General features: G+C 42.9%; 1 protein-coding gene and 1 long non-coding RNA gene across 3 annotated transcripts in view; one reads left to right on the top strand and one right to left on the bottom strand.

The window, feature by feature from the left end:
• Positions 1-536: 536 nt before the first annotated feature.
• AZIN1 (antizyme inhibitor 1) overlaps positions 537-25,299 on the top strand; it is a 68,278-nt gene continuing 43,515 nt past the window's right edge. Inside the window, exons 1-2 of one of the 2 annotated variants that reach the window (XM_030553629.1) lie at positions 537-689; positions 8,024-8,161. The gene's annotated coding sequence lies outside the window, so the exon portion shown is untranslated. The remainder of the gene's footprint in view (positions 690-8,023; positions 8,162-25,299) is intronic. The other variant, XM_030553628.1, reaches the window with a different exon arrangement.
• LOC115647028 lies at positions 21,123-23,957 on the bottom strand. The gene is made up of 2 exons (XR_003999194.1): positions 23,737-23,957; positions 21,123-22,933 (listed from the first exon to the last, which is right to left on the bottom strand). It is a non-coding gene; the product is annotated as an uncharacterized LOC115647028 (long non-coding RNA).

Genomic DNA, 25,299 nt, shown 5'->3' with positions numbered 1-25,299 from the left:
ACCCTCCTCGGTCCTCACCATCCCCCATGTCAATTCCTAGGGAAAACACTGCTACCCTCAGCTGCAGGGGCCAGGCCCGGCTGCAGCTCCAGTGGCTCCGGGGCTGGGTTACGTCAAGTTTCCCACCTGTTGGCTGGGCGCTCACCGGACAAAGGGAAGCCCAGCCGGCAGCTGAGGTGCAAAGTGCAGGGGTCGGCTCGCCGCCGCACTCTCGCTCCCTACGGACGCATGCGCCCCAGGCCCGCCTACAGCGCTGTGCCCTGGGGAGCGGAGGCCGGAGGCGGCGGGTTACCGGCTTGGCCCGCTGCAGGCGCCGCCCTCTCCCCCATGCTTGTGACGCGTGGCGCCGCCTCCCCGCTCCTCCTATAAGTGCCGGGCTGCGGCACCGTCTCTTCTTCTTTCCTGCCTGCTCGGCGTTGTTGTGTGTGTCCCTGCCCGGCTGGCCGCCGCCACCCCGCTCTGTCCGGCTCGCTCCCCTCGCGCTCCCGGCCTGCCAGTCTCTCCGCGCCCGTGCCCCGCCGTCCCAGCGCTGCCCTGAGCTCCCCCCGCCGGCCGCCCCCGCAGCCTATGGCCCTGGAGGGCGCCACTGCCGCCGCCTGTATTTCTGCTGTAGGTTCCCACATCCCTCTTTAAAAATTCCGCCTAAAAAGCGAAGACGATTTACCAAATCTTTCGGGCCGTTGTCGCACGTGAGTACCCGGGCTGGGGGTAGGGCGGAGGGAGACCCCCACCCCCGGGGACACTGGGCGTGGGGGGTGGGAAGGCCGACCTCCTTCCCTCCGGCACTGCGCATTGCCGCGTAGGGGCCGGTGGGACATCCCCACAGGCTGGGACATCCCTTTTCAGCATGGCCTCTGGTGTGTGTGGGTGGAAAGCGAGACCCCAAACGCCGGGGGCTGGGGCGAGCAGAGGCCCCCACGCCTCCAACGTTGGCAGCTGCGAAGCAGACGCCCGGCCAAGCCTGGGACTTGTGGGTGGGGGTGGGACAGGCCCAGCCGGGCTCTGCGGGCTTTTGGTCCCAGATCTCTCGGCTGGTGGAGGACAAGTTCCTAGGGCGTCGCAGGCTCCGGCCCTCCAGAAACAGCGGAGGATATTTGTCCCCTTCCCCGCATGAGGAGGGGGCGGGGGATCCAAGCACCGCTTCTGCCCTCGGGAGGGATCCGCGGACCGCTGGGCATCTCCGCCCCGAGCAGCGGCTGTGGGAGGCGTGAGCTGCAGGTCCGTGGCAGCAGTGACGGGCTGGGGGAACCGTGGGCAGTACCCCCTTCCCAACAGCGGTAGCCAGGAAGAAGGGGATGAGTCAGCTTGGGCCCCCCTCCCCCGGTGCGCATTGCTGCGGGTCTCTGCCGCTGAATGCGGGATGGGAGTGAAGTGCTGTTGCACATTTAGCAAGGGAATGTGCGTGTGTGGAGGGTGCTCAGCAACTGCTGCTTGAACATGGCGGATACCCAGCCGTGTGTGTGTGTGTGTGTGTGTGTGTGTGTGTGTGAGACAGCGAGAGAGAGAGCGGGGATCTAGGGGCTGCTGTATCTGTTGGCGGAGGGGAGGGAGGGAAGAGGAGATTAGTCACAGACCCAAATGTGACTATGTAAGGGGGGGCTCAGCAGCTGCTCTAACATGGCGGATTCCTGTGGAGGGGGTTGGGTGGCTGTGTGTGATGTGTCTCAATCTGAAGTGGGTCAGTTAGCAGTAATAGCAGACTCCTCCTCCAGCTGCTTCTGCGTTCCTCGATGCCCTTTTTTTGGGGATGGGGGAGGAGAGGATAGGGGAGTCTCTTGACCTGGCTACTTAAGAACAGTGAAATTCCCTCAATTTCCCCCAGGAATAGTCCTTGTAGCAGGAGCTGTTTCATCATCACTTCCCCTTGTCAGAGCTGCCCTGATTCAGTAGTGTTGTTTCCCTGCCATGTGGGTTTTCACTGATTCTCTTTCTTTCTAGTAAACTGACACTCGGAATGCCATTTTGAGGGGCATAGGGAAATAGGCTTGTAACTAGATCTTTTGATCAGTAAAGAAGGCCTGACTAGACAGGAGAGGGGAGGGCGAGGGAGCAGAAGAGGGTGTTTGTAGCATGGCAAAGACTCTCCTCTCGCTTCTCAGAGGCCATGTTGTATGTCTGTGTAACTGTGACTATCCATCCGGGTTCTGTTGTGGTGTCACATCTCTTTTCCTATCTCCACCACTTTAGCCATGTTGTGGGTGCTGGTAGTTGGTAACCCCCAATGAAATCGTTATGCTCTGCCTTTGTTAATGGGGTTTGTGACAGGGGCATGTGTGAAGCTCGTGTGGCAGCAGTGGGAGGAGTAGGGGTTGAGGATATTGCACAAGTGGCCTACTCTAGCCCTCTCTTGGGGGTCTTAATGTCCTGGGCACATTGACTTAATGCTGATATGCCAGTGGATAAAGAGTGCTCTTCCCTGCCCTCTCTATCCTGATGAGCAGTCATGCTCAACTTCAGACACAATCTCTCCTTCCCTTGTTGCCTCAAGGACACACACTCTCTCTCTTCCCTCCCCTCCACCAGTCTGTTAGGCTAACAGTAACCAGATAGCTGCTGCCCACCAGTTTTTTTGGAAGTGTCTCCGTTAAGCCCATTTCCGCTGTTTTGGCTGCCTTGGGAGTCCTTTTGGTCTGGTCTGATTGGTTATGTCCTTCTCAGTCACAGTGGTGGCCTGTGGAAAGTGTATGAAGGAGGATTTGAGTCACTGCTCAGCGGCTGTTAGAATGTGTACAAAAGGGGTCTGGCTGTCAGTGTATTCTCAGATTGGTGTCACCTGGGTGTGTTTGTCATGGTCCCATCACCTGCTTCATTGGAAGGGGATGCTAGCGGAGAGAAGAGCCAGATACATGGTTGTGAAGTGGGGGGTGAGCATGCAAAGGGGAGATGATGAGGGAACTGTAGGGCTTTTTATACACACGTAGAGGCAACATGGTGGGGACTGTATTGTTTGCAAGTGTGCACACAGGTGTATGAGGTAATTGGGTTTGGAAGACTTAGCACGCTGCCATTCATATAAAATATACTGTAAGCTTGGTTGACTCTGTAGTCAGAACAAATGTGTAACTGCAGTAAGAGTGAATCCAAATTGTGAGTATCAGAGGAAAGCAAGTCTAAACCTCTTTCAATCCTTTTTGGTTTGTATCTTCTGCTGTGCAACATCCTGCACAATCAAGAAGTGACAGTACACAGGAGCAAAAGTCCTGTTACAGCGATTTCCCACTTGCTGCAATTCAGACCCTGTCTACAGCAGTCTCTAGTGGCTCAGCATAGCTTGTTTGGGTAGCCCTCATGGAATACAGCTGCATTGTGTCAGCAGCTGTGGCAAGTGGCTGTATAACAATTATGAAATGGATTAGCTCTGGCTTTCCTTTCTCTGGGCCCCTACTCAGAGCTCTGAGTTTTTCTTTTACACTGCATGCTTATATGTGAGTGAGCTGACGTGTTGCCCCAATTCTTCTCCCCTCCCCTGAGTTTGAGAGAGTTGCCAGCTCTAGAGAGAATGCACTTGCTTGCTGTTCTTCCCTTGATGAATGTGAAAGACAATAGCATTTCAGCCGGTTTTTGTCGTGAATAATGGTGGTAGAAGGGGAGGAGGGGTTTGTTCCAGTCTGGACTGGTCCAGTCTGGTTCTTTCCTTCCTGTCACCATGCGAACAATGCTGCTGCCGCCGTCGCGGCTGCTTGCGACATTGCATCCCCCCACTCCATGTGTCTCAGACTGCAGAGAGTGCAAGAGTGGACCCCGCCTCCCTGCTCTGCCTCATATACACAGAACAGCAATTCTTCCCAAAGCGCTCCAGCAGGCGCGTTCTTCTGCTCGCCTTCTCTTTCTTTCTCAGCGGGGTGTCAGACAGGCAGCACTGAACTCCAAGCCTGTGGGGAGGAGGGGATTGTGGCTGCTTCTGAGGCTAGGACAGGATTTGATAATAACATAGTAATGTAAGTGTTTCTCCTCGGGGGGGAAGAGGGGGGGAATCTTTCTGTATTAGAGAAACTGAGCTACAATGAGCTGTACCTCCCCCAGCCTACTCTGTAAAATTAAAAGGGGACTGCATACTTTGGCTAGTTTTTGAGTCTCAAATATTTTCCTTAGTGGGCTTAGTGCTGATGTGAATATTCTGTATAATAAATTGCACCATTCTTACCATAGAGGGGGATTAGGAGTGTCACTTTCTTGGGGGAGTGGGGAGGGAATTAGGGACAATACATTATAACTATTTATGTAAATAAATGAGCTAATTTACATAAACCATAAGCTTCACTTTAAAAGTAATTGTAGATTTAGTGCTGGTGAAAGGGGTCAGATGGATAACTCTGGCAACAGAAGCCACTGTGATGTGCAGGGCAGCAAGGAAGGCAAGCTCCCATACGCTGTCCTACTAGCATGCCTCAACACTGATCTTGAAGGGACCTAGGGACAACAGGGATAGATAGGTCTGTTTCCATGACCTATGCACTTCATTCTGCCTGTAAGTGTACCAACTAGTGCTGTGAGTCATAGGATTCTGCATTGTAGGGGTTTGGGCCCTGGATATTTTAGTTCAGTGCCTTTAGTTTTTCCTGTTTGTAAGATGGTATGGAAAACAGATGATTTTATAAGGTAAAATACAGCTATTAGGCTTTCAGTTGCAAAAAAAATCCTCGACTGAAAACTTGTTGTTTTGGTAAAGAACAATTTTTTATTGCCACCTTTTGAGACTTTCAGTTAAAATAGGGAAGAATCAAGTACTTCAGTCTGGACATGAGACCATTCTTTTAATTCATCTGTGCTGCCCAGATAAATTAGGGACATGTGGCAACCCTGTTTGAAAAGTTAGCATGTAGTACTTGACATTTTAACACTGTCCTATTTTGATCTGGAAAACTGAACGTTTTCATTAGTTAAATTCTTTATCTCTTAGAAGAAAATTTTTTCAAAAGTCAGACTTCATTAATGCTGTTTGTTCTATTCTTTATGGATATTTGATACAGTTAAATACTCATGCATGAGAAGTGATATTGTACTTTCTATACATTAGTTGAGATCGCTGACAAGGGGTGTGTGTGTGTGTGGAATTCTGAGTTTAGGACTTAAAATGCTAAAGTAAAATTCCAGTGCATTCCTCTAAAACACAATACAACAAAGTTATCACTAGGGAAAACTGTCAGTTTTATTCTAGCTCCAAGGAAACTGGCTCTCCTGCTCTCTCTCTCCCCCTCCTTGCGGCATGTGGCAAAATTAATTTTGACTGTACTGCAGATCATATTTGCTTGTATTGTGCCCTTTTATGTACTGCAGTAAAGATCATCTTTTCTGCTTGCAACACCTGTTTTTAAGAGACTTGTCATGCTGTAAAAGTGTTCTCAGTTTGAAAGGAGCATACAGATGTTCATATTTTTGAACAGCATCCAAAAATAGTGTAGATATTTAAACATTTTGCTTTTGTGATATTAACACTTGATTTTAAAACAAATATTTCTTACGCCAATAGTTTGAGAGCTAATTTTATTGGCTTATCTTTAATTTAAAGAATTGCAATGGAAAAATTAAAGTTAACTGAACATGGAAAGTAACTGTCAGTTAGTCAGATAGAAGTAAGGAATCCCAATTCACTTTTAACAAGTGTAGTTCAGTTTTAATATTCATAATTGTATTAGTAAATGTTCTGTGGTTTGTATTGTAAAAGTAATGGAATTTTATTAATGAGATTCCACTGCAGCACTGCTGTTTTGCTGGGATGGAAAGATGATTGGAGTGCAAATTATGTAATGTGAACTAGCATAATTTTCCCATGCTTGCTCACTTATCCTGGCCCCCCCACACACACACACGGGGGTTGTGTGTGTGTGTGTGTATATAAATAAATATAAAAGCAACTGCTATGGTTGAAAAGATGAACCTTGGTTGATCTTTTTTCTATGGTTGATGAAGGACCTGTAACAGAGTAGTTTAGATTGCTATCAGTCATTTTTATCAGCCCATAGTTTTGTAGATTTCCTTTTATTAAATATCAGTAGTACTCTGTATTTTATACTGTGGATTACCACACACTTTTTAATCTCAGCATGTTCCAGGTTTCCAGATGACCAGTTTGCTTACATTGGTCATGTCAATTATTTTAAAATGTGACAGCCACTCTTAGGGTATGGCTACATTCACACTTCAAAGCGCTGCCACGGGAGCGCTCCGAAGTGTGAGTGTAGTTGCAGCGCCGGCGCTGGGAGAGAGCGCTCTCTCCCAGCGCCGGCGCTGCGGGAGAGAGCGCTCTCTCGCAGCGCTGCTGTACTCCACCTCCCTGTGGGGATTAGCTTGCAGTGCTGGGAACCACACTTCCAGCGCTGGGGCACTGTTTGCATTGACGCTTTGCAGCGCTTGGGGGTGTGTTTTTTTTACACCCCTGAGCGAGAAAGTTGCTGCGCTGTAAAGCGCCAGTGTAGCCATGGCCTCAGTTTTGTACCTGTGAATAATTCAGTTTGTATAAGCAGGGCTGGTTTAAACTCCACTGTGACCTATTACAGTACTTTTTGAAATGTCTTTTGTAATTGAACTCGGGTATATAAACCCCACATTTTAACACCTAAGGGGCTGTCTACATAGGGACAGCTAAGAAAATTAAAGGTGTGAATTTGTAGTGTATTAGTAAAACTGCATTAAATTCCTGTGCGGATGCCATTACTCAGATGGAGGTGGCCTTAGTTTGGCTTATTTCAATTCACTTCAGAAGTGAATTAAACTAAACAGGATTAAATTCATTTTCAAGGTGAATTGAAATAAACCAAACTAAGGCCACTTTTAATTAAGAATGAATGTGTTCATGCAATAGTTTATTGCAGTATAACTATGCCACTTTCACACCTTTAATTAATTATCTGTGCTGTCCCTCTGTAGACAAGACTTTAGTTTGACTTTTGGATCTGTATTTAATAGATTTGCCCTTTAAAGGCCACTTAAATTGCCAGTTTCTTGATGCACAGTCTCTGGCCTCCCCATAGCTCAAGGCCCCCAACTTTGCCCCCAGAATACATCTCCAACCATTCTGTTATGGAGGTGGGTGCGGAGGAAGTGGGAGCACTCTAGGAGGGCCTAGAAGATATGTACCCGCTTGGGTGTGGGGACTGATTAGAGCTGGGTAGGAATTGGGGAGATGTTTTTCACTCTTTCGGGACTTGTGGTGCATTTAATTCATCTAAGTAGACATGCTGAATGTGGTCTTTGAGAGAGGGACTGCAGGCCCATGAACTATGGGAAGCTCTTCAAAGAGGATCTGTTTTAACAAACACGTAGTTCATCATAGGTGGGCCGGCCATCAGAACAGTGGTGCTCTTTGCACCACTTCTGACTCTGCTAATCCCCTCAAAGATGACTATTAAATACCATGTGTACCACCTTATGACCATTACAGTCCCATACCCCCTTATGTCACTCCATACTAAAGCTTAATTCTCCTGTGTACTTCCCACCTTCTCCCTCACCCACCGATTGTTACATTTTGTCCTTGTATCCACTGCCTGTAGTCCCAGTTTCAATCATCGCACATCGCTTTGACCTCTGGTGCTTCTCAGAGCCCCTTTGGGAGGGGATTGAGGCTCTCCTGAGGAATATGGGAGATGACCATTATTGTAGTGAGACTAGGGTGACGGGATATCCCAATTTTATAGGGATAGTCCTGATATTTGCGCCTTTTTCTTTTATAGGCGCCTACTAACCTCACCCACTGTCCTGATTTTTTCGTACTTGCTATCTGGTCACCCTAAGTGAAACAGTAAGGGGAGGAGGCTCTAGGGAGGCGCATATGTCAAGAACCCATCAGGTGGATAATATCTATTGATAGTTAAATATGCCACTGATGACAATTTGACTTCCTTATGCTTATTTGTGTGTGCACTCAGCTTTGAAAAACAGGTTCTGTAAATGGTTGTTGTAGGTTACTATAACAGGAGACAGCTGTCCATATTAAAAGTGCCATTAAGAACAGAAGTTCCATATTTGAAGGTAAAGTGTTTGCTCCTAAGTTACCAATTTTATCTATGTATTTTTCCTACAGGGCAAACTCTCTGATCAGGTTTATAACTATCCAGAAGGCCTAGGAGAAGTGCTTTATAGAGAGCAGTTCGACTTCAACGCCGAGCCACCTTGGGAACCTAGCTGATGATAGTAGGGTTCCATCTCCTAACTTGTCCATGTAAGTCTTTTTTTTTTTTTTTTTTTTTTTTTTTTTTTTTTTTTTACAGCTACGTAAGCAAGGAAACAACTTAGAGAAATGTGTAGGACACATCTATTCTCTTTTATAGATCCAGATACCTTGATAAATATTTAATTTAGTTTGTTACATTTCTCCACCTATTAAAAACTCTTTTATATGGAATCTTGGGCTGTGAGTCAGGAAAGCACTTAAATTTGTGCTGAAGTCTCTCCCTATTCAGGAAGAGTGCTTAAGCATGTGTTTAAGTCCCACTGAAGTCAGATGCTTAAATGCTTTCCTGAATCACTGCTACATGCAATGGAAACTTTTAAAATAAAATGCTATGTTCATTTCCAGTCTCTGACAATTGTAGTTCCATTGTGCTAAGTTGGAGATCATAGCTATTTAGAATATTGAATCATAATGTTTGGCACAGCACTGTTTTTAACGTTTTATATCTAAATAGTTAAATCTGCTATTGTAAACAGTCGGTATGAATACTGCTCTAGAAGGGTGTGCCTTCCCAAAAGCCTGTCTGCATTATTGGTTAATTACCTTGCTACGTCCACAAATAGTTACAGTTCAATTAGAGTAGAATCTTGAATTCTGTGCTGGACAGACATTATGTACAAATTATAAACAGACTTAAAATTACAGTGGCAGACTGAAAGAAGGCAAAGGCTTTGCTCTCTGTTAATGAATGTCCATACCAGATCTTCCAATTCCATTACACTTTAATCTTAAGTCATCAGAAGTGCATTAGTGACTAAATGTTCAGGTTTTAGTTATTGTAATTTTCTTAAAGTTGAAAAACCTAAATTATTGGAAATCCAGAACTTATGCAAGTCATTTTTAATCAATTTGTTTTTTTAACTTGCAAGATCTTGCTCTGTATTTTTCACTTGTGTAGTCCCCTTTTGTATAATATTGTAAAACAATTGCTTAAGACATCTTTCATAAGTCTTACTGTTTGTATAAGTGTAACTCTAAAAGTTAAGATGGTTTGATATTCTATACATGGTACCTTTTTTTTTTTTCTGGTTTTGCTCAAAGCAATATGCTGTATTGGTTTATTCGTTAATTGCTGTATAACTCTTACATAAAACTTCAGGGTGTGATTTCCAAAAGCACCCAAACAAGTTAAGAACACTCAAGTGCTTTTGAAATCACCCCTCAAAGTTGAATGAGATACCAAAGTAACTGGTATTTATAATACAAATGGAATCCTATATTAGAAAACACTTTGGTGGGACAGGCTGGAGAATGACTTGGCTGTTCATGACTGTAGCTTTGTTTTGTTGGGGTTATTTTTCTTCAAGCTTATAAGAAAATTGTTTTATATGAATCTAAATATGCTTAATTTTATGCTCACCATCTGAGAGAATGCTTCTCTAACTGAAAACTGTCTAGAAATGCTCTTGCTTGCTGTCTTGCAGATAACACCTACGATTATTGTAATGAAAGATGTTTCCTTTCAGGTTTTTTTTCCACTTTGAGTTTGACTGCAGTTTGTACATGGTCAGTTCTCCTTGACAGATGGGCCTTTCACAGAAATAGGGGATAAAGGAAGTACATTTAAAATAAGAAAATATCACTGTAGAATCAGAAGAATTGTCAGAGGGACTTGAGAGATGGTGTAGTATACAATTTTGAAAACTGGCTAAATATCCCTTTAAGTTGATCAGTTACAAAAGCTACTAGCCAAAATGTTTTAATGTTTAAGCTTCCTAATTCTTTTTTTTTTTTTTTTTTTTTACTGGTGAATTAGCAGACATAGCATAGGGAATAGTCAAAATTGGTTTATCATATTGCTTAAGAGGAACAAAATAGGTGTGCCCCTGGATGTATTGTTTATAGCTATGTCTGTTTTGTGGTAGGAGCTGTTACCCTTCAAGTAGTATGATTACATGAGTTTAAGGAGATAAAAGCTTAATTTACTAGTGATGCATCAAGCAACAGCACACAAGTGTTAATCAGCCAATATACACACATCCTGGGTGTGCTGAAGCACAGCAGTCCCTCAAACACAGCCAAGGTGTGCTTAAATTAGCTGGTTAATGGGCACCTTGGGAGTTTTTCACTTATAAAATGGTTTATTGAGGAAAAAGTCAATTAAGCATTTAAGGATAATTATTAATCTGTTTCATACAGACACTCATAAAAATCTGCTTATGTCTGAGGGTGTGTTTTTATGTTCCCATTAAACCTGCTTCCCTCCTCGTTTTTCTTCCTTCTCTTCCAGCTGATGGTGGCAAAGGAGGAACTGCTTGAGCTGTTTTCCTTTGAAACTACTATGATCCCATTCTCTTGCTTAGCTGTGCCTTGGTCTTTCAAGCTGTGCTCCTGCTGAACAACATATCTGGGCTAGCAAATGTGGTTTGAGCTACTTTAGAAAATCTGCTTAGTTTGTTGCCAGATCCAGCTGAATGGAGAGATGAAGGGAATTAAATGGCCTCCCCACTGCCTACTAACTTTTAGCCAGACCCACCTCTGTCAGGTGAAAGAAGCAGTGGTTCAAAGCTGTCTGATTTTACAGCTCTTGCCTTCTCTGATTCCATCAACCGCTTTTAATAATATAGTTTAAAATTAAAGATTATTCAATTTAAATCTTACATTTTTGTATGAATAATTTTTATAAGTGCTTGGCTATTACAGCAATCTTGTTGAAGAAACTTTGTAGTCCTGATGTGAATTCACTGGGAGAAAATTACATGTTTGAAGTCTCTTCTCCCACTCTCACTGCAGCTTTCATCCAAGCCATTTTTATAATCTTTTAAAAATGCAACCTTAGAATTGCGTTTTTAACCCTAGACTAAAGGCTTTCAGTGGATACTACTTAAGTTAAATAACACATGTAATAATAATGCATAATAACGGAGTGCACTTGGTTAAATTTATAATGTCTATCTCATATATGTATATGGTCCCCATTACTGTAGTATCTGAGCACCTCGCAATCTTCAGTACATTTTAGTGTCCAAAGAATTATGGGAGAAACTTGGGCAAAATGTAAACAATTGATTTAACCTAAGCTTTGCATATTTGAAAGTCTTCGGTTCTTCAATAACTGTTCAGAAATCCCTATGCAGATATTGATTTTAAATCCTGATTGTAATTTTGCCCTGTGAGCAGAGCTGAAACCACTTAACGAGTTTATTCCTTTAAGTTCTCGCAGTCAGATTTTTTTGTGTAGTGCATAATGGATATAGTCACTTATGATTTATTAGATAGTAGAGTGTAAGTTTTACTATATATATGGTCCATAAGAACTGATCTGTAGTAAGGCTATTTTTTAGCTTCACTCCTCACATGCCCAGTTGTAGAGCTTCAGTTCAACTGCAAAACCAGAAAATGAACTGAGCTAAATATAAACACATCAGCTCAGTGTTCCCACTGATTAGACTGCTGAAGAAAGGGTAATCGGGGAGTAACTTTGCCAGCAGACGTTGTGAGAAGGGGATGGGGGGGAATCAGACTTTTTTATAACTTTACAGAAACCTGTGGGACCAGTGGTTTCTATTAACCTCTGATTTTTTGATATTGATGACATCCCAGAATGATCTATTCCTATAGACTTTAAGGCCAGAAGTGACCATCATGCTTGTCTAACCTGACCTCCTGCTCATTGCAGGCCACAGAACCTCACCCACCCACTCCAGTAACTCAGCCAGAGGTTATGGGGCAAGATGCAAATTATTGCATCTTGATTTAAAGATTTCAAGTTACAGAGAATCAACCATTTAATCTTCTTCAAACGAAGAAGTGACCTGTACCCCATTCTGGAGCAGAAGTTGAACCCCTACAATCACACATACCCAACTCCCAGGTCTCTGGTAGTCTGACTAGGGATGGGGGGATTCCTTCCTATCCTGAATATGGTGATCATAAGACCCTGAGCATGTGCGAGACCCATTAGCCAGATACCTGGGAAAGAATATTCTTTCCCGTAATTCAGAGCCTTTGCCATCTAGTGTCCCATCTCCAGCGAATGGAGAGATTTGCTACTAGCAATCTTGGATGGGCCAAGTGCCACTGTGGACAACTTCATCTTACCATTCCCTTCATAAACTTAGCAAGCTTAGTACTGAAATAAGTTAGGGTTTTTTGCCCCTGCTGCTCCCCTTGGAAAGCTGTTCTAGAACTACACTCCTCTGCTCATTAGACACCTTTGTCTAATTTCAATCCTAAACTTGTTGATGGCCAGTTCATATCTGTTTGTTCTTGTGCCAACATTGGCCCTTAATTTAAATAGCTCCTCTCCCTTGCTGATGTTTATCCCTCAGATGTATTTATAGAAAGCAATCACATCTCCCCATAGCCTTTGTTTTGTTAAGGAACATAGCTTGTTTAGCCTAAGTCTCCTCTTGGTGAAGTAGGTTCTTCATTCCTGTGGTCATCCTAGTAGCCCTTTTCTGCACCTGTTCCAGTTTGAATTAATCTTTCTTAAACATGGGAGACCAGAATTGCACACAGTATTCCAGATTATGTCTTATCCGTGCCTTGTATAATAACACTTTCCTGTCTCCTCTGGAAATACCGCTCCTGATGTATCCTGGGAGGATATTAGTTTTTTTCACAACTGCATCACATTGGTGGCTCGTAGTCATCCTGTGATTGACCAAATATAACTAGGTCTTTCTCCTTCTTCTCCTCCTATCTCTTTTGACTAATATGTCCTCGGTTTATAGAAAAATTCTTGTTGTTAGTCATAAGGGCATGACCTTTCACTTTGCACTATTAAATATCACCCCATTTCTATTACTCCAGTTTTTAAGATTATCCAAACCATCCTGTAAAATATTTCAGGTTTCCCCTATGTTGGCAATACCTCCCAACTGTCTCATCCGCAAACTTTATTAGCAGACTCCCAATTTTTGTTGTAAGGACATTAATTAAAATGTTATAGGATTGGTCCCAAGACAGTTCCTTGAGGAACTCCACAAGTAACCTCCCTCCAGCTTGACATTTCACCTTTCTGCATGATCCATTGTAGTCTCTCCTTTAACCATTCCTTAGCCACCTTTTGATTCTCGTATTAATCCCCATCCTCTTCAATATAACTAATTTCCCAGATGGAACTGGATCAAATCCTTTACTGAAATCTAGGTAGATAAGATCAACTGCATTTCCTTTGTGTAGGAAATCCTTATTTTAAAGAGAGATCAAATTTGTCTGGCATGGTTTACTTTTTTAAAAAACACATTGTATTTCATCCCAATTACTGTTTTTCTATTTTTAATTACTCTTTCAAAATTTGTTCTAAGACCTCACAGGCCTATTACTTTGACCCCAGCTGTATAAAGTTTCCCAGATCACTTTTTTCCCTTTCTTAAATACAGGCCTTGTATTTGCAGTTCCTGCAGTCAAGGTACAAGTTTATGGATTCATTAAAGATCCTTGCTATTAGGCTTGCAATTTCATGTGCCATTTATTCTAATAGCATTGGATGGAGATTATCTGGCCTGCCCAATTTGGTCCCATTAAACTGTTTGAGTTTGGCTTCCATCTGTGTTAATTTCTACTTCTATATCTTCTTTTCCATTAGCCACCCTGCCACTGTCTCCAAGTGTCTCATTATTCTTATTAAAAACTGAGGCAAAATATTTAAGTGGTAGACCATACCTACATTACCTTTAATCTCCATCCCATCCCTCAGTGCTTAGTGGTACTACCTTTTTCATTGTTTTCTTTATATGGCTAAAATCTTTTATTATTGGTTTTAATTCCTTTTGCAAAGTCCAACTTTGCTTGGCTTTTGGCAGTTCTCACTTTTCTCTACGCTTTGACCTCCAAGAGGTAGCTTTTCTTACTGATCCATCCTTTCTTCCATTCCTTGTAGGCTTTTTGCTTTCTCTCAATCTGGTGCTTGTTCATCCAGTTTGGTCTGCAACCCTGCCTTATGAGTTTTTCCCCTTGCTTGGAATGCAGGCTCCAGATACTATCTTCAGCTTTGACTAAGTAATTCAAAGCCTCTTCCACATTCAAATCCTTGATTTCTTCAGTCCAGTCCACTTCCCTAACTAATTGCCTTCATTTTTTTTAAAAAAGTTTTGAAATCAAGGGCCCTACTTGCAGACCTGTTTATCCTTCCTTTTAATTTAAACTGAATTAACTCGGGAATCACTCAAACCAAGGTTGTCCTCTACAACCGGTGGTTCTATGAGGTTCTTGCTGCTTACTAAATCTAAAATAGCATCACCTTTTCTTAGTTCAGTGACTTTGGGGGAAAAAAATCTGTCTATCACATCCAGGAATATTGGTTAAAAATATTAGAGGTCTCTATCCATATCCAAATCAGATCATGTGATCTGTAGCAAACCAAGTGTTATCCCAGTGGAACCTCTTATCTGTCTTCTCCAAAGTGACTTTGACCTGAACAGATTGTTTTATCTGTTCTATCACTTCTAATTTCTTTATAATCTACCTCATCATCAATATACCATGCTACTCCACCATGTTTACTTTCTTGTCTTTCCTAAACAATGCCTGTGCTTCATACTTGTAATCCAGTCTTGACTATTATTCCACCATGTTTTCATTATCCCTATAATATCCATATAATAACTTCATCAGTAGTTCTAGCGCCTCCATTTTGTTACCCAGGCTTCTGGCATTGGTGTACAGACCTCTTAATTGTTTGTTTGGCTTAACCCATATTTCTAACCTGATTTCAGTAGTCATTTTACTGCCAGTATTGCCTGCCTGACTCTTACTGTCATTGGTACTAGCACTATCTTTATTTTGTTGTCCATTCTTCTACCCTTTGTTGCTCCTTTCTCAATTGCTGCATTTTTACTTGGTTTTCCTCACTCAGTATTTTAATCAGGTGTAGTGATTACACGACCATCTCCAATTGTCTCCTCTGAATTCATAGTTTAAAGCTCTTTAATCAGTTGCCAAGCTCCATCCCAGAAGTCTGTATCCTGCCCTACTCTGCTGGAGTGCATCCCATGCGAACAGTCTTTCTGTCTATGAATGCCTCTCAGTGTTTGAACATCCACAATCCCTCCTTATAGCACCATTGCCTGAGGCACTGTTGATCTTCATAATCTTCTCTCTTTCTGTCTTCCTCTGGCAACATGTAGAATCCCAATGAAGATCACCTGAATCTTTCTTTAAGCATCTTGGCGTAGTCTCCCTTGATGTGTCCCAACAAGAATCTTGCTCTCACATTCCTTCCCATGTGAAGGACAATCAGTAGATTCTTTCCTGCTCCCACAAGGACCCTCTTCAGCCTCAGTCCACATCCCATATCTTAACCTTTGAGGATGAAGTGGAGGTTAAGGATAATCTAGGTATGGCCCAATATCTAAACAAATACTTGCCTCAATCTTTAATGAGGATCTTACGGATAATGGCAGGATGACAAATGGGAATAAGGATATGGAGGTAGAAGCCAAACTTGAACAGCTTAATGGGCCTAAATCGGGAGGCCCAGATAATCTTCATCCAAGAATATTAAAGGAACTGGCACATGAAATTGCAAGCCCATTAGCAAGAATTTTTAATGAATCTGTAAACTCAGGGGTTATACTGTATGACTGGAGAATTAACAAAGTTCCTATTTTTAAGAAAGGGGAAAGAAAAGTGATCCGAGTAACTACAGGCCTGTTAGTTTGACATCTGTAGTATGCAAGGTCTTGGAAAAAATTTTGAAGGAAAAAGTAGTTAAGGACATTGAGGTCAATGGCAATTGGGACAAAATACAACATGGTTTTACAAAAGTTAGATCATGTCAAACCAACCTGATCTCCTTCTTTGAGAAGGGAACAGATTTTTTTAGACCAAGAAAATGTAGTGGATCTAAATTACCTCTGTTTCAGTAAGGCATTTGATACAGTTCCACATGGAGAATTATTAGTTAAATTGGAAAAGATGGGGATCGATATGAAAATTGAAAGGTGGATAAGGATCTGGTTAAAGAGGAGACTGTAATGGGCCATACTGAAAGGTGAACTGTCAGGCTGGAGGGAGGTTACTGGTGGAGTTCCTCAGGGATCGGTTTTGGGACTAATCTTATTTAATCTTATTACTGACCTTGGCACAAAAAGTGGGAGTGTGCTAATAAAGTTTGCAGATGACGCAAAGCTGGGAGGTATTGCCAATACAGAGAATGACACGGATATCGTATAGGAAGATCTGGATGACCTTGTAAACTGGAGTAGTAGTAATAAGATGGAATTTAATAGTAAAAAGTGCAAGGTCATGCATTTAGGGATTAACAAGATTATTTTGTTATAAGCTAGGGACGCATCAGTTGGAAGTAACAGGTGGAGGAGAAGGAACTCGGAGTATTGGCTGATCACAGGATGACTGAGCCGCCAGTGTGATATGGCCCTGAAAAAAACTAATGCAGTCTTGAGATGCATCAGGCGAGGTATTTCCAGTAGAGATAAGGAGGTGTTAGTACCGTTATACAAGGCACTGGTGAGACTGCATGTGGAATTTGTGTGCAGTTCTGGTCTCCCATGTTTAAGAAGGATGAATTTAAAATGGAACAGGTACAGAAAAGGGCTACTAGAATGATCCAAGGAATGGAAAACCTGTCTTCTGAAAGGAGACTCAAAGAGCTTGGCTTGTTTTGCCTAACCAAAAGAAGGCTGAGGGGAGATATGATTGCCCTCAATAAATATATCAGAGGAATAAATACGAGGAAGGGAGAGGAATTATTTAAGCTCAGTACCGATGTGGACAGAAGAACAAATGAATATAAACTGGCCATCAGACTTGAAATTAGACCAAGGTTTCTAACCATCAGAGGAGTGAAGTTCTGGAACAGCCTTCCAAGGGGAGCAGTGGGGGTAAGACGTATCTCGCTTCAATACTAAGCTTGATTATGGAGGGGATGGTTTGATGGGATAGCCTAATTTTGGCAATTAATTGGTCTTTGACTACTAGCAGTAAATATGTCCAATGGCCTGTGAGGGGATGGGATCTTCTCTTCCATCAGATCATTCAGGTACTACCTCATACATGCAAACAAAGCATCTTTCAAGTATTCTCGCTGCAACTTCCACCCATCTTTGAGTCACTATCTCTGCTGCTCCTGTAGCTGTCAGAGCCTTCCCCCTAACCTCCTGTTAAGGGGGGGGAATAACTCACGCCCTTTGTCAAACTCATAACACGAATCTTGTAGCAAGATGACCTGGCAAACTTGAGGGAAGCAGAAAGGCTGTGTTTAAACGTTATTTAAAAGTGAAATAACTTAGGTAGAAATCTCGGCACTTCTTTGTAAGAGGAAATCTTCCCTAGCACCACCAGTCTTCATGTGGGCAAGTGTTTATTTCTGAGTGTCTTTTCTCCCTTTCCCTACTTCTTTCATCCTCAAAAATTACTTTGCTTCTGTTGTACCATAGACACCCAGGAGTGAAAACTCATCCAGGCATGGCTTGTTTAGCACTGTTTATGGATTGCTTTTGTGAGAATAGTAGCATGAAACTGATATAAGCCAGATAATCTGGGGCTGCTGGGGCATTGGGTGTTCTGGCGCATCAGCGCACTCAGTAGCCTCCTCTGTGGCAATGTAAACCACAGGGCAACTAGGAAAATGCAAGAATTCCACTAAGTTTTGTCTACATGGGGATGTTAAATCAGAGTAATGGCACTTTGCCTTAAAGTGCATTGCATCCACAGACGACTGATTTCTGAACCAAATTTGGTGATTAAGCTGCAGTAAGTCATTCTCCTTAAAACAAGTCTAACTTTACCATGAGTGAATTTGCTTAAAGGTTCTTGTGGACTCAGTCCTAACTATTACACTTCTATCTATTCTAACTATTCACACTACTATCCCAGAGTGGATTGCTTCACATATGGATTGAGCTGTCTTTTATTTGTACCTGTGCTTTCCATTGCTTTGTCATCTTGACGGGATGTCACGTCTTTGTTTAAATGCCGTTGGACAGCTAGGACCGTGTACCCCTTTTTGATACAATGTAGTAGTAAATTCACATACCTATTAGAGTACATATACTGCCACTATGCTTCCACGTGGACCCCTTCAGGGATCTTGGATTTGACTGCCTTAGGAGAGCTTCATGTTCAGTTTCTGCTGAAGAAGAGTCACCAGAATGCAGACATGTATAAGATAATGTCAGAGCAAGTGAAGGCAAGGGCCTGCTCCTTGAGCTGATACCAGTGACAGGTCAAAGCAAAGATCAAAGTACTTGAAGACAAGGAATAAGACCCAGATCTTGGATCATGCTCTCAGAGTCTGGCTATACTATGAAGAACTGGACTGCATGTTTTTCAAGTGATACTACCACCATATTGGAGAGTATGGTAGGCAGTTCCACAAATAGCCCCTGACAACAGAGCAAACACCCACTGAAACATGCCAAAACAAAGCAGATTTTTTGGGACTGCATATCTAGCTAATGTCCCCCCCCCCCTTTGTACCAGTTTGGGAGTGGAAGGGTGGTATTGTCTTGGCAATTAGCAGTGCTACATCCATTCAGAGTTTTCCCTGTTGCCATTTTGAATAAGAGCCTTCTATGTCTCTTTTGACTTACCTCCGAGTAACCTCTTCTGACAGAAGACAGCCTGCCTGCGCAATTACTAATCTGTCCCTATCCCACCTGAAAGCACACAGCCTCTCGTACCTATCTTACAGCCCAGCAGCCATCCCAATAACAGCTTTCTATGCGGCAAGAACTTGGAAAACTCGAAGGGCACTTCCACGGGGGAAGAGAAGGAAATGCCATTTCCAAAGTGTGGGGAAAGAGAATAGGTGTGGAATAATAAGTACTTGTGTTTGTCTGTCTGATCGAGATCATCCTACTAGAGTGCCCTGAAGGCAGAGTGGAGGAGGGATCACTTTCAGAGCATTTTCCAAAGATCAAAAATGGAGCATATAGCCCTGAAAAGGGACATGATGTAGAGAAAAACAGCTGCTCAAGTCCCTTTTCTTACAGAGGTCAAATACTGCACCCTACTCTTCCAATGGTCCTGCAAAATAGAGAACACCTTACTGGACCTACCCTTTCACTTACAGGACATTTTGCACACTCTTCTTCCCTAGCGAGTGGAATCACCTACAGGAGTTTGTGAGCACACCTTAGGTTGGCCGTGCCCCAAGTCCATTCGTCTTAAGTTTTTATACTACAGTCTTGCTTAATTGTTTTTGGTTTCATTAAAGAAGCAATGTAGGAGTGATGGCTTTAATTTAGTACATTCATTTTGGTACAGCTTGGCTGAAAAATTTAAGTGAGGCACAGCACAATCCATAAATGGCATAATATTCCTCCCCATCACCTCTTAATAAAATGAAACACACCTTGGTTTGTTTCTTGGTTACAGTATACTCCTTACCCCTAACAACTTCTGGCCTCAAAGTAAGAGTACAGTACATGCCTCACCTTGTTTCCTTGACCACTTGAGGCATGTTCAGCAGCACCCTTTCTGCCTGGTTCGAACGTCTCTCCACATCTTGCTCCCACCCATCCTCCAGGCTCTCCTTTGTTCTTACAGATGTACAAAATATAGCAGGTGCTTATGATGAGGCACTTAATGATAAACATCTAGCCTTTTCATAAGGCACCATCGACGTGTCCTTCCTTCCAAACACACTTCACTGGCATTCTATACCTACTCCTGCTAAAATCAAACAGCTCCTTTTTCTTGTCCAAGAGTACAGTAAAAGACTGAGCCACAGAAGCAGAGGATAAGCTTGATCTCCCAGAATAACAAGAGGAACCATAACTCCATGAATGTCTGTAGTAGTTGTGGAGCAAACATTGGCATTGCCTGTTCCTGCAAGGAGGCCTGAATTTCTAAATATCCTGGCATTATGGACCTTGAGCCACCTACACATGAAAACCATGGAAGAATCATCTGTAATCAATCAGGTCCTGCAGCAGTATGGAGAAATGCCCCTTCCTGTTGATCTTTGTTTTGATGTGGGAGGGGCTAAAAATAAGCAGGTGGATCCCATTGATAGCCCACATGCAATGCAGGAGCCCCATCTGTGCAAAGTCACCAAGCTCCTGTGCCTGGCCAAGATTCATTACATGGCACAGCAGCACCCTCATAGCATTGGAAACTTCTTCAGAACAGCCCCAACAGTTGATCTGCCAACATCAAACTGGTTAACTACTGACCTGTTTGCAATCAGGGAGGGTTAGCTTCCAGAAGGTGATGGCCACATGGCTTCACAGAGAGGGGAGCTCTTAATATTGGTGTTCTGCTGCTCCAGGAGCTCTGGGGCAAACTGTACAGATCTTTAGGAAAGTGGCCTTTCTCACTATGAAGTTCTGCAGCCACTGCTGGTCATTTCAGTTATGCATCAATATCTCATCCCACCAGTAGTCACTGGGAGTTGGCTGAAACAAGAAGCAGCACTCCAACAAATAAAGCAACTATATAAATGCCATGCAGAAGTAACTGCTTGATTGTAATTCTCCTTCTCTCTCAGCTGTATTGCTGCATCATCAAAAGCCCTATGAAACTGCAGAGCTGAATCCATCTGTGTGCACAACTCAAAGTGCATGTGAATCATCCTGTTTGTAATGATGACAGTCATGGCACAGGGATTGATCTGTGCTGCCTGACAAATTGGAAAATGGCACTGGCAAAATTAATGGATGCTGGGAAGGAGTCATCAGTCTGGAACTGAGGTTCAAACAAACAATTCTTGTACTTTTCAGTTGGCACACTGCACTACAAGAAAAATCAGAGCAGAGTGGTGGAATATTGTGCCATGAGATATCTGCCCAGAATACTTACAAGTTAATATGGACAAGTGCAAAGAGACCTGTGTAGATGCAATGATTAACAATACAGATGCCTTAAACCTGCATAACAAAGCAGTGTAGATGTTTCAGTTCAGTAATTAAATTGCTGCACTTTGCATGAATAAACTAGATCATCATGTAGACCTGGCCTATGTGGAGCGTGACTCCATATGTTCCCATGACCTTGTTAATGGGGAAATTTAGTTAACTGAAGTACCAAAATAAGAATCTTTTTGTACGTGGAAGATGCACAGAATGGCGGAGTAGTGGTGGTTTGGAGTATCTTTAAACAAGCATTTTTATATATGTAATATATTTTTCAGTGTTTGGAGTTTCTTGTATAATCATGTAGCCTGGGTTTTTCTCATTAAAACAAGGGTCTAATGGCACTTACTGACACAACAGAATAGCTCCTTGGATATATTCAGTCATATGTGCTGCCTTTAGTTACAATACTTATACTGTTTTTTATGTGTTAGCCCTGCAGAACTGACGCAGCTAGTGATGTAAGATGAATTCTCTTCCTCTGAGTGCATCAGAAGAATTGTTTGCTAAATTTCCAATCTTTTTACCTTTGTAATTCCCCTGAAGACAATGGAGTCGCTGAAAACTTGGTTTTTCTATTAGGAAAATCAAAATGATGGTTCCCTGGCTTTAGGCCTCAAAGGCTTTTGTCTATTCAAATTTCTGTGAGTGAAATTGATAAAACCTTTCCAGGACAGGTGTCAAGGCTGAGCACCCTGACTTGGTCTCTCAAACTCCCCCCTCCCTCCTAGCTATGGCAGAAACCATCATTTTGCCTCTCTGGCCCTGGAGCTAGAGAGGAGGCTTTGTGCCCTGGCTCTCTGGCAGCCCAGCTGTAAGCTCCGGTCAGTTTCATTTGTAAGGAAGCGGAAACATTCCAGTTTGGTTCTCCCAAAATGGATTGACTTTTTTTCTTGAAACATCTTCCTGTGAATTTTTTTGTTTTGACCATTTTGTTTTGGTTCAGGATGATTTCTCTCCCCCCACCCCCTTTCCAGAAGAACAATTTTTGGGTGGGGTGGTGTGGGAGAAGATTTCTATTTTCCAGCTAGTTTTTTAGTGATGTATATCAAAGAAGGAAACCACCTTAACTATATTTTTAGAGCATAGGCTGCATAGCCAGTGCTGTCAGTTTAAAAAATAAACTGTGAACTAAGGCATTTGTTATGGACACTCAGATACACTAAACAAATATTTAGTTTGAATCGCTTTTCAAAGTATAACTGAATTTTAACTTTTTTGGCTTTCAGATATTTGTATTGTAACAGCAATATTTAAGTACTTTAGGATATATAATTTAATTGAAAGTTTTTAATCTAGGGATCCACTGTTACATCCCCAGGCTCTTCATGGTTTAACACGTACATCAAAGGCAGCAATTACATGGCTATGTGGCTGTCTTTCATAGTATTCAGTTGATGGTAGTTGGGTCTGTGTTAAAAGATATTGCCTTACTCTTGATGAGGAGTGACACTTGTGGAGTAAAGCGGGTATTGTTGTCCGCTACCAGCACATTACATTTGTGTGACTTATGGTAGTTCAACATTCCAAGCAAAACTTTCACTTCAGAGTTTGGAATGGTGGCTTCTGCCCAAGTTCAGAGTGAGGTGCAGAAAAAGATGAAAATTAAGTACTAAACCCCTGTTTCCTCCCTCGGTTTGTCATTTTGCCCCCCTCCAGATATCTCGTCGTCTTTGATTCCATGTAATTGAGTTGTGGGGCAGAAGGAGAAGGATTTGAAGAAATCTCTCCACTAAGCATAGTCTGTAATATTAAACATCACCACCACCACCACTACCACCACCTTGATTAAATTTGAAAATCCCCGCCTGTGTTGTCAAAGTATGAAGCAGTTGGCCTAACTCTGCTGTCACTGAAATCAGTGGTTGACTTTAATGGGAGCAGAGTTAGACCAAGGCTGAGAGCTTTAGAAAATGCATATGTACAGTAACTCTTGACAAAATCAGATTTTTTTCTAAAAGCTAATTAAGGGATAAATTCTAAAATGAAGAGCCAGCTTGTGTTGGATAGATGTGTACCTCCAAGGCTACTGAAACCTAACAGCTGAAGCTGTGTTCTCTCTAACAATCCTCTACAGAAGGATCAGTGCAGCAGAGAATCCACTTGCCTGCCTGCTGCATAGGAAGCTGCTGCAGAGCTATGTGTCACATAAGGAGTGAGCAGCTCCTGGAAACTTTCCCCTTTTTCAAACAAATCTATATCTGTTCTACTGCCTGCGGAGTCTCTGCACCTGTGAAGGAGAAGGGCTGGATTTGCTGTATTTAACTTTTCTTTAAATACACTTTTAAAGGTATAATGCTTATTGTATATAATGTTAGTTAACTGCTCATTCCTAAAAGTCCCTTTATTTTTGCCTTCTGCCTTTACAGTAATTAGTGAGTTTTCATTTTCAGAATTCAGTGGTTTTACTTAAGCATAACTCAAAGCAGAGATGATGCACTATAACCTTCAGTAGACCAGATGTTCTTATTTGATAGAAAAAAATACATAATGCATCTTGTAAAACCTGGCCTGTTTTTAGTTTTTTTAAAAACTAGCTCATTTTGTAGTCCTACACAATTTCAATTTAAAAATTAATGTACTAAACTGAGAATGAATGAATAAAAGCCCGCTTACTCCTATTTGTGCTGAATTTCATCAGTTGTCTAAACATGTAGCTTCTTTTTTAAGTAGTGTCCTTGTGGGTGCTCCGCGATAGGTGTATGTGCACCTCTAATTGGAAATTTTAGGTTGCAGTGTCAGTTCAGCCCCCACATGCGCTCTCTCCCCCTCATGGTCTGCCTTGAGGCTCCCTAGCACTGTTCAGATTGAAACCAGCCTCTCTTCTTCCCCCCCGCCCCCCAGTTCCTTCTTGACTGCCTTTGGCCTCAGTGAGCAGTTGTCCCTTTCTTATCTGTGTTAGCATAAGTAGTTTTTTTTTTGTTCTCCTTAATAGTTAGTTTCCTTTTTACCAGTTGATTTAAAAAAAAAAGGCGGGGTGGGGTGGGGTGGGAGAACTTCTGTTTGTTACCCCCAGACAGGGCAGGGAATTTCCCACCCCCCCACATGTAGAAGACACCAAGTTTTTTTTCAGTTTAAAAAAAAAACAACTTTCTTCTGCATTTCTCACTGCTAGAGTATGATAGCTCCCCTCCCCTGCCATCCCCAGCTTCAAGAGGTGCCTCTCCTGCAAGGAGTTGTAACAGTGTGGCTGTGCCTGGGAGAGTTTCATATCCCTCAGAAGTGCTCCCTCTGCCATCAGCTGAAGTTGATGTCTTGCACGAACCAGGGGCTGAAGTTAAAACTCCTTCTTATGGAGAAGGCACTTCACCCTCCAGAGGGCTCTGGTGCTGAAGGCTCCGGAGGTGATCCGGGGTCAACTTCAAAGGGGGTAGAATTGTGGAAAAACAGATTCCCCCATAAAAGCTTGTGGGAAAAGGGGCTCCAAACCACCAAACTGAGTTGGCCAGCCAGAGGGATTCCCTAGTGTGATTGACCACCTTCATACTAGTGACTGCGAAGCACAATACCCAAAAACATCAGGGTGCCTCTGCTATGAGCTCTGCCGGGCTTCTGTCTGAGGCAGTGGTGTACCGCCCTCTAAGGACAAAAAAAATACCAGACTGCCTCTACAAGAGCAGCACCGCGAAAATCTTTAGTCTAGGGCGTGCTCTACATCTTCATAACCATTGGTACTGACAACATACTATAGACACTCCTCCGCAGTACTGAGTGAGCTGGTGGTACCACAAGAGTTCAGGTACCCTAAAAACCTGACAGTTTGGGAGGAACGTCAATCCCTGTTACTTGTTACTAGGTCCCTGGTACTGCACACATCCCAGTGCCTGACCACTGGGCTGTGTACCACCAAAACTATGATCAGCACCACCCTTACCCAGTGACGAGTCTGACAGTGACCAGGAGGATGTAATTTCCCTGGTCTATCACCACAATACAAGGCTGCATCCCAAGGTTCTCCCTAAAATTGTCTCCACTTTCCATATGAATCAACATAGGGGCAGGGGGAATAGCTCAGTGGCTTGAGCATTGGCCTGCTAAACCAGGGTTGTGAGTTCAGTCCTTGAGGGGGGCCACTTATGGATCTGGGGCAAAATCAGTACTTGGTCCTGCTAGTGAAGGCAGGGGCCTGGACTCTGACCTTTCAGGATCCCTTCCAGTTCTATGAGAGAGAGATCTCAACAGATCCATCTCCATTTTTTTTCCTTCCAAAAACACTGTGACAACAGAGAGGTGATTCTGAATATGCTAAATGTTGGAAGAGCACTAGCATTCTACTTTGACAGAACTAAGGACTTCAGGAAGTCCTATAAAGTCTTCCTTTCACTTGCAGAAAGATCCAAAGGCTCCACGATACCGTAACAA

Source organism: Gopherus evgoodei, chromosome 2 (assembly GCF_007399415.2).
Source record: "Gopherus evgoodei ecotype Sinaloan lineage chromosome 2, rGopEvg1_v1.p, whole genome shotgun sequence".
Taxonomy (NCBI): domain Eukaryota; kingdom Metazoa; phylum Chordata; order Testudines; family Testudinidae; genus Gopherus; species Gopherus evgoodei.
This window is presented reverse-complemented; position numbering and strand designations above follow the sequence as displayed.